At 40.9% G+C, this 10,206-nt stretch overlaps 1 long non-coding RNA gene across 10 annotated transcripts; it reads left to right on the forward strand.

Moving 5' to 3' along the window:
• Positions 1–3,729: 3,729 nt before the first annotated feature.
• LOC125539757 (uncharacterized) lies at positions 3,730–7,591 on the forward strand. 10 transcript variants are annotated; one of them, XR_015617414.1, is made up of 4 exons: positions 3,731–4,478; positions 4,924–5,012; positions 5,436–6,656; positions 6,741–7,591. It is a non-coding gene; the product is annotated as an uncharacterized LOC125539757 (long non-coding RNA). The 10 variants fall into 10 exon arrangements; XR_015617418.1 differs by having other exon boundaries at positions 4,924–4,982; XR_015617417.1 differs by having other exon boundaries at positions 4,949–5,012.
• The last annotated feature ends 2,615 nt before the right edge of the window (positions 7,592–10,206 follow it).

A 10,206-nucleotide genomic window follows, 5' to 3' on the forward strand; every position in this document is an offset into this window, starting at 1 on the left:
GATAAAATGCGAACCACATATTTGAGAACGCCTCAAACTAATTTATAATCGTTTTCGTGTTTATATTCAAGATGAGTGAGTTGTGATTATTTTAATATTGACGAAAATCTCTGTAAATATTGTTATCATTTAGTTATGTTGAACCTGTGTACCGTTCGCATCATCTGTTGTATGGGCCTAACATAAGGATCAAGTCTACATGCAGGAAATCTTTCTAAAATAATAATCAAAAGAATGTAACACAAGTATTGGGTAAAGAGATGAATGGATTATTCGGGGTTTTATTGATACTGTGCTAACTGGGGTAAATGACAGGGCAAAATGTCTCTAGATAAAATGACAACAAAAAGAAAATTTACAGCTTAGATGTTGAATTAAGGGAAAACCTACATGTCACGTCCTAAAAATGATTTATTTCTGTGAGCTTTGTCCGAAGTCCGATTCAAGCCCAGTGGCAACAAATTCGCATTCCTCCTCATTTTGGTGTTATTCTTCTATCTAAAACAATCACCTGATCAACAACGTACCGCTCCGCCCTCTACCTTGCTCGACTCCACCCCCTCCCCCCCCCCCCCCCCCCCCGAGCCTCCTTCTAAATCTCACCAGATTCTACAGCCGGCGAGCTCCCAGCACCCCCATTGCACCTGAACCCATCAACCTATGACTCCCTTCCACCGACAACAATGTTGTCGCGTCGTCCCCGAGTCCAAGTCACTCCAGGCTTCAGCCTCACCAGCACACCTGTCTCGGCATCAAACACTTGGTGAAATTGATTGGTTTAATTTGCAATTCCACGCAACTAATAAATATAAAAAATCTTTAAATTAATTATTTATCAGTTTTATTATAACATCCAAGGGCCCTTTTTTGCAATATTCATTGAAAATGGATATTGTTGTATGAATCGTGCACTGCCGAGTTATTTATTATTTATGTGCATGATTAAGTATTGACGTGCAAAGCACGTGCAACTAACTAGTTTGTTAAGGAGACTCTGCAACTGTTTTTTTTTCTTTTTGCGGGAAGAGACTCTGCAACTGCACAACAGAGTACAAAATTTCTCAGTCCTGGGCAGCTCGAGTGACACGGGCCGCTTAAACTAATCATCATCACCCTGCCTATTTTGATGCCCTAGTCTACGATCAGAATTTGAGATGCGAACCGAATAATTGGCAGAATCTTTGCCCTTTACGCAGGCAACAATGCAGTATCAGCACACAGAGATTGGATTTGGATGTATTTCCTCATGGTTGCCGGTCACATGTGGATGTTCTGTACTGTCCTGGGTTTATTTGTTTGTTCCTTTCTTTCTGAATGTCCTAAATTATTACTCCATCCGTCCCAAAATAAATTACTCGACTTTGTATTAACTTCGTACTAAAGCTAGTACAAAGTTGAGTCACCTATTTTGGGACAGAGGGAGTATTTTTTTGCGGGTGAAATGTCCTAAATTATGAAGCTGTTCTTTGCGCAGTTCCTTCTGGATCCCCCGTCCTCAAGCTGTTTGGTTGGAAAGAAAAAAAAAACGATCAGAGAGAACAGCAGAAATGGAAAGAGCAAAAGGAGAGTTGAATGCCACAGCTCAGAACCCATAAATAAGTTCATCGGCAGTCTGCAGAAGTTAGCATTTCGAATTTGGGACACAAGTTCGGTGTTTTGAGCATGTCTGTCAACTGGAGCATAAACACTGACGGATGAGATGCGCGGCAGCCAATCTATCCGGGACACGCGACACAACTTGCAGGCCGTTCATGTTCTCTAGCTGGCGCCATTTGATCTGCAGATAAAGATTCCATGCATGCACTTGCAAGTTGCAGAAACATACTGTTCCCGGTTGTGCCAATCAGCATAAATGGCAGGCTGCGTGAGGACGAAAATCTGAAGATGTTTTCTCCCCGAGGCAAGGGCAAAAGAACACGACTTGAGATGGAGACTGATCTTTCGTGGCTTCAACCAAGCGATTTGCATGTGACTGCTGCTGCATTGCAGTGCACGGACATGGAACAACAGTTGGTGGACAATTTCAAGATTATTTTTCAATATTAGCTTTCTAGCCTTAGCATCTCTAGCTGATCCCGAAAAAAACACGTCCCATAAAACCAGTTTCGGGTGCCTCCGAAAATTTGTTTGCGTGCCACACGGGCTCGGGTCGGAACAAATGCCGTAAACTCGCACGACAAAAACTTTGATATCAACTACAAACTCATATAGTAGATGCAATACACCGAATAAATATACAAATATCATACCATACTAGTATGATAATAGTTCACATTCAAAAGCATGCATAATATAAGAGGTAGCAAAGTTTGTCCAAAATAATGCGCAATCAAACACAATTAGGTAATCAAGCAACACCATTGTTGACAAGATCATCGCCACCACCACAGGCCATAGCACCACCATCATCAACATTGGCGGAAAAACCGTCACCACATTGCCGGAAGCACCACTACCAGCACCTTCATTGGCCGAAGCATCCCACCATTGTCGGAAGCACCACCACCACCGGCCATAAGATCATGAAGCTCTTGCCTCCTCCGAAATATGATCTCCATCCTTTTCAACTCCCAAAACCCATTGCCATCAGTTCCATGCCATTCAGCTTCATCATCTAGAGCCGGTCCTCCTCGGTGATCTTGTCTTCTTCCTATTTTTTGCTCCTCGAGAGCGATCTTGCGCTCCTCGAAGACACATCTTATCTCCCACTTTGTCTCCTTTTGTAGGATCTCTTCTCGGCCAAGGCCACCTTAGTTTTCCAAATGCTTCTACTTCATGGGTTTTTTTAACTTCACCATTGTACTAATTTGCTCCCTCAAGCTAGAGGCTTCGTCGAACCTCTTCATACTATCTTTCTCAAACTTTCTTTCATCGGGCTTTCCCTTGTTTCTTTCTCCCGTTGGTGCATCGTCACTATCATCATCGTCTTTCAATTAATGAGTGCACCTTTCTTTGGTGGAGCTTCTTAATCCCTAAACATCCATTTCTCACTTCCGTGAAGCAAGTTCCAACAATGTTGGAACAAGAATGGTTTGCCTTTGAAAGCCGACATTTGCTTGAACCTTTCATGTGCAATGCGATCATACATTTGGAAAAAAGGCAAGTATATATGAACTCAAATTGTCATCAAAGCAAACAAGACCATAAATGTGTATAACAAAATGACATCAAACTCACATAGTCATCAATTGTGCAAATACTTTGTGGTGCATTCCTCACTTGCTCCAAGCAACCACTCCAACGGCCACACTGTTTTTTGATCACATCTCACCGGGCTTAAAATGATTTTAATTAACACATAGATGGGGTTGGCATGAGCTTATAATACTTGTTCTCGATATGTTTCCAATATGTTTTTCTGGTTTGATGGTGGAGCACAAATGCCGATGGGACCATGTCATATGTGAGATCTGGTTAAGTGTTAGGTGGTCATGGTAAATAGCCAACTAGAGCAAGGCCGCTAGGTTGGACTTCGCTGTTCATGACCCACTGCAATCCAAATATTTTTTGTGTGTGCCTAGGGTGAGTTAAAATGTTATTATCCACTACCCCTATAAAAGCACGAGAGGCGGAGATCCCGAACATCTTCACCGTTCAGACCATCAAATCCTACGCTTCACGTTGCTTTGATGTTTAACACCAATCATGTTTAGCCACACTTAATTGCCTCACGCTGCCACCAGCGACGTCAAAAAGAACAACCGCTGCCCGCTGCCCACGCGCACACGTTCGCACGTCCCTCACCCCAACCTACTCGCTCCCGAGAAAAATCATCCCCAGTCCCCACCCGGCCTCGACTCGGCCTCCTCTTCTATGCCTCTCGGCCTCTCGCCTTCTACACGGCCGCCCGCCACACGCCGCCTGCCCACCACTTGCCCCCCACCGCTTCGAGGGCTAGCCTCCCCGCATCCCCCTTCGTTCCCGTCCCCGGTTGGGCCGCACGAGTGCCGCCACCACACCATCAGGGGACACCGCGGGAGTGCAGCCATCGCACCGCCAGGGTACGCCGCGCGTGCCGGTGATGCGTGAGCCGCCGCTGGTGCTGCGCCGATTGCCGCTTTCGACGATGCAGGAGCCACTCAATCCGACGAGGACGCGAGGCGCCTTCCGCATCTGAAACTTCCGTAATGTGCTCCTCCACTCCGCTTCTAACATGTCGTTCGTCCCTGGCTCCCAGTGATATCCCTGCTCGAGGAACTCCTCTGCCTCATCAGATGTAGAGTTAAGAGTTCTTCCATCTGCCCTCACCTCGCGACCTCTCCCCACGACCTACCACGCTCCCCCTGGATTGGATCCATCATCCATGTGCTTATTGGTGATTCCAGGCTGTTGTGTGTGTATTTGGTGATGTCTTGTTACCCTTTGGGGGACAACTTTTTAGTTTCAGAAGAATTGGGGTGCCGCTGAGTAGCAGGAAACTGCAATTCGAGAAATATTACCGTGGTTGGGGCGCTTCTAATGGTGGTTACAACAGCGAGGTTCAGATCGACTGCCTAAGCTTACCTTTGTGCGATCTATCAATTTTTTTCTCTATAGATGATGCCTATATTTGTAATCCCCATAGACTTCCTTTTGCAAAATGTTTGTATCGTTCATTTATGTTAGTTCATCCTGTACCTGCTGTAATTTGTTACTGAGTTGAAGGGATTGCAATGTACAAAATGATACTTTTGCCAAGCATCTAGGAGAGAATCAACTTGTATGAAATTTTTAGCATTTACTTCTGGAGAAAATTTTAGTTAGCAAGTGCGGGTAAATATGATGTGATAGGATAGGCCTCCTGCCACGCAGCCTCTTTTGCAGAGAAAATGACAGTGTGATTAGTAATGAATGGTACAAGGTTCCGAAATTGACATGATATTGTGTTTAAATTTTCTTTACTTGATCATGTTACTTATGGGCGATTGCCATATTTTGACTTAGGTTCCTGATTTCCTCACTTCTCCAGAGGCGAAGGCTATTGTTCATGCGCCAATGTGAAGGTACCACTGCTTTTCAATGCAAATGTGAAGGTACAACTTCTAGCCAATGTGAATTCAATATTATGTTTATTTTCTTAAAGCAATACTGGTATCCATGTTAGTACATATCATTTTATCTTTCCCTTTTGTACATTATTTCTTTTAGACTTTATTAGGACTGCTTAAATATTCAAGATTTCCTTTCAGTCTTCTTTGGATTTAGGTGGATATTTGTTTGCAGGCTTAAATATCTTCCAATTGGTTGCGTTTTTCAATTTTTTTCATCGCACACGAGAAAATAGTAACAATTTGAATTTTTTACCTTATTTACAGTTCACTCATGCAAGCTTATTTCACTAGAAATACAAATGAGTAATCAAGAAGACACAGTTGCTCTTATGGTATATTCATGATGAACATATATATTTCTAGGTTATAGCCAATTCCAATGGTTTCTTGGTTCTTGAATGACAGGCTTTCAAACCTTTTTGCATGGTTTATTTAAGTTTTGTGTGCTCAAACCAATTACATTCAGTGAAGGAAGATCTTAATGAGGAGTCGAACGTGCAGCCCATCAACATCATTGTGACAAACTCTGAGCCTGGCGCTACCATCAACAACCAAATTTGTATGTATTCCTCATTTTTTAAGTCATCATGTATTTTACCTACTTGCCTGCTCTATTCTGCAAGGGACATTCGATTTTTTTTGTAGCATTTCATCTCTGTACTCGCGAGCGCATCCATGCCGCTTTTAATGCTGAAACATTAAAAAGTTATTTTACACCTCCTATGTACCTGCAAGCTCATTCTTCTTATTTGATAACATAGCAACTTGTTGCTCTATTGATGGGCATTTTCTTTTTGGAGGTCCAGCAAACTTGATTACCTCTTCTATTTGATAATATACTTGCAGCTCCAAGGTCTTCACAGCTCTCTTAACTCATGTATATGTGTTCTGTGAAGAGGTAGCTAAAGTTTAGTACATTCAGAAGTTAAGCTCCTGATTTGCATTCATTTCTACTACATCAACGTGATTTTGGAATAGATAGCTCATGAGTGCCAAAAAGATGAGGTTGAATTTGGTTATCCAGAACATGATTTGGTCTTCTTATTGATATCAAGGTGAACCTCAAGAAAAAATGTTTTATAGTGGACGTGGAATATTTGTGTGGCCTTTTTCCTGAGTGACTTTCGGGTTATGTAGAGATTTTTAGATATTTTTTCCTCGGTCAGATTTTGTGTGAGATGCCTTTTATCTAATGTGTACCTTTAATTCTATCTTATGTTGTTAGATGCTAATTTTGTGTAATAGTTTTCGACTGCAAGATCACCATAACGAGGCAGCTATCTTGATTTCATGTGTGTTCTTTCGGCACAAATGTACAATGTAACTTTTCATAATAATGATTCCATGCATCGTTGGTACCTTTTAGCATGCTTTTGGAGTTGAGAGATGATTTCCTGGTGGATTTGGCGGTGGTGATGCTATAGGTTCAACGATGTGGGTGCTAGAAGAAGTGCAACTCTTATCAACAGAGAAAGTCTACTCTTGACAAAGGCCATGGTTGGTAGCTGGATCCAAAATGCAAAGAATAAAGGTTTATTTTCCTGGATCTCCTATGTCGCAGCTGATACTATTGTGTTATGTTGAAGTTTTATTTTCACTGCTTCCCTTCATCATGTGTGAGCTGAGGTACATTTCACTTCCGCCCCCTTCTATGCTCAATACTCTTTCTAAATCTAACAGGGTTCTTACCTGGAGTCTATATGTATGTAGGATTTTTGATTGGGAGGGGGCCAGTGTTTGATTAATTTATAGAATGGTCAAACATTTCAAGGATGTCTGTTCCAATTAATTTCTAGAATGCTCTGAGAGACATAGATGGAAATTGCAATTCTTTACTGTCATTGTACATTATGTAGATATATATATTTCACAAATCTCTGGTCGATTGTTTGATCAGGGTTGAGACTCCATCTCCTTTTGTTTTCTCATCTAACATTTTTGCTTTTAAAACACAGAAACTTGGCAAGGATAATTGAGATGCACATCCGATTGTGTCAGCGGATCGTTCCCTGATTATATGGACCTAACGGATTCATCTGTAATAATGATGCGGAAAGTAGTCATACTCAGGAACCTAAAAGAAAAGTACTCTCTTCCTGAACCGTTCATGCAGTCATGGATGATGCTATGATGCATGTTCCTGCTTGATATAAATCAGTTTGCATGCTCTTTTATTTTTATATATACGGCCCTGTATTGTAGTAGTACAAGTATGTCTTAATCCTTTTGTTTTATTTATCAATTTTTTATCCAGGGATAAAATTTACTTCTACTCTCATTATTTTAAAGCTTATCTATTTCCATGGCTCTACAGTTCCTTTGGAATTCGTAAACAATCTGAGCAGCTAAAATAAAGTGGATGTTGATTCTCAATAGTAAGGACCCATTTCCGAAATATTAGTTGACGTGAATCATCTTATGGTCCGCATATGCATGTAACAGTATCATGGTAAGCTAGCTGTACCAGCACCGATTACTTCCTTGACAATCTTTATGTGGATCTCCTTGTGAAACAGTATTTGTTAGTGGCGTCCCTTATTCATATTATGTTCTTTGTAGAATTTTATGTTGCAAACTGAACAAGAATAGATGACAACAGGACAGGAACCAAAATATATCGACACGTAGCTTTGTTTTTGTTGAGTCACATGTTTGAAAAACAACTGAATTGTTCAAATTTAACACAGTTGTTTCTGCACTGCTTTTTTACCGACCATTTTCTATAGAACGTCTTTCTCTAACCCTTAGTTTTTTATTGGAATATACTGGAGTCATATTGGAAGCTACCTTTTGCTTTGGTGATTTCATGAAGTTCAGATTTTGATTTATCACTGTTCAACATATTCGGTGTAGCAAGGGTTATGGTGGGACACTGACGGGAGTGACATCATGTGAGTTCTTGGTGTGGTCAAACGTGCTAACGTGCTCCTCAACTTTAGCCTTGTGGTGTGGACGCTAACGTTGCCGTCGTAACGGCCACCACTTGTGGAAAATGCAACGGACGTCGAGAGATGCTCTTTACCCTTCCGCTGCTTCCTGAACGCTGATGACCATCACTCTCCCTTTTAGCGCATATTTCGTTGTTTCTTCTCTTCCGCTCTCAATCCTTGGATTTTGTTCACCATCACCCCTAATTTGGATCGCGGATGACTCGAGCGAGCTTATAAACTTGGCCAAGAGTATCCCGTGGCATGTTGATGAAATGAGCCGACTTTAATCGCACAATCCGTTTTGTGACTTGGGATATGCTAATGATTCAGATTAGTAAGTTTCTTATCCTGATTCCAAGATTGACTATTTAGGACTCAGATCAAACTATCCTTACAAGTTCAGGGATTGCGAAAAACTTTACTCAAAAAATTCCAAAGATTATACGTGCATTGCACGTGCACGAATGCACGTGCGCGTTACTAGTTTATTTATAGTGAACATTTTTACTTCGTGATAATTAAATATATTCCATCCATCTAAACATATAGGATGATAATTTGTTTTTAAAGTTTCTTTGACCATTCGTAAAATTAATAATATATGAGATGTATCATATAAAATGTATGTCTTTGAAAATTTCTTTCACATATGATTTGATGGTATACTTTTTTGTAACACACACATCACATATTTGTTGCACTAACTCGTGGTCAAAGGGAACCTCAAAAGATGTATTATACCCTATATATTTGAATGGAGGGAGTATGATTTTTTATATACATCATTAAATAAATTATTCTTAATATTATTTGGTATAATAAGCGTAATGAACAATGGAAACACTCTCATGTATATTAGATAATATTGTTGTAGGCTTCCAATATTTGTCACTAGAAATATATTTTCTAGCAATAAGTAGAATTTCTAGTTTTATACAAAAAAATGCATTTAGTTCGGGATGTTTAAGAAATTTTGTTGTTACAATAGTTCCAATCAAATTATATGTTTGTACGCATCATTTTTCATAGGATTGCTAGATATCTACAAAACCTGATAGAGTGTTTTTAGACTGTATGTATCTTGCAAGTACATTGCCAAAGGTTTCTAGAGTACGAGAATATCAAGATTTTGTGAGAATAAATGGGCACTTCTAGATTATAAGAAATGTCAACTACTAGATACTTCTCAAATTCAAATTTCTATAAAATTGTTGTGTTGTTCGCTAGATTTTATGTTGATTACTTTTAAAAGAAACAATGCAACGCGTGAAAGTTGTCTGCCTATTACAGAAATAGTGGATACTTGGGCTCTCATCAACTCACTTGATACTAATTTTAAACAAACCCAGCTATTAATTAACTACTTTCAAATTATCACATTGTGAGAAAGTACATCAAATCGGGAAATACAGACACTAGTGGTGAAGCTAGATGAAAATTGTTGGAGGGGGCGAAAGATAAATCATCAATGTTGGGGGGGGGGGGGGGTTGCAAATGGTAAAAATAAATCTAATCTAAGCCCTCGCAAAAAATATCTTCATGGCTTGATCCAAGGCGTGGCACCCCCCCCCCCCCCCCTCCCTAAGATGTACATGGCTCCGCCTCTAACCGGCACAAAAATGAAAACAAAGATTAGTGATACAAAATGCTACATCAAGGTTAGTCGAAATCATCATCTTGAGCTTCAACTTCATTTCAACGTTCCACCATGAATTCGATGAAGATATTGTAGCGGACCAAACCTACACAAGCTAACCTTGATGATTTTGGAGGAAAAATACTCACGAACCTCCCACGCCAAACATGCAAATAATATCCTACTTAATATCTACATGCACTTAATATACTTTTAAATTAACGTGCATTGCATGTATATATTGACTAGTGAAAATGGGGGGTCCATATGAGTTCAACCGACTTTGACTTCATATTGAGCCATAATCTAAGAGGTACCTTTCAGATACTTGGATTTGCTCCCTTCAACCATGGAAAGCAGAGACACATATTCATGGAGGATTTTAAGGCCTACTCCACCGCGCGACCCTATCCTGTCCGGCCCCGTCCGTTTGGGGGTAAAACGGACAAACGAGGCGGCTCAGCGCGCGACGGCCTGAACCCATCTTGTCCGTTTTGTGTCTGAGCCGACCCATTTCGAGCGCAAACTTGCGCCGGATTTGGGTCGCGACGGACACCTCGTCCGCGTCGGGGCCGTGTGGCAGGCGGCCACCTACCTCCCACCCGCCCAC

The sequence above is a fragment of the Triticum urartu genome, chromosome 2A (genome assembly GCF_056163025.1).
Source record: "Triticum urartu cultivar PI428250 chromosome 2A, HENAU_Tu73, whole genome shotgun sequence".
Classification (NCBI taxonomy): Eukaryota; Viridiplantae; Streptophyta; class Magnoliopsida; order Poales; family Poaceae; genus Triticum; species Triticum urartu.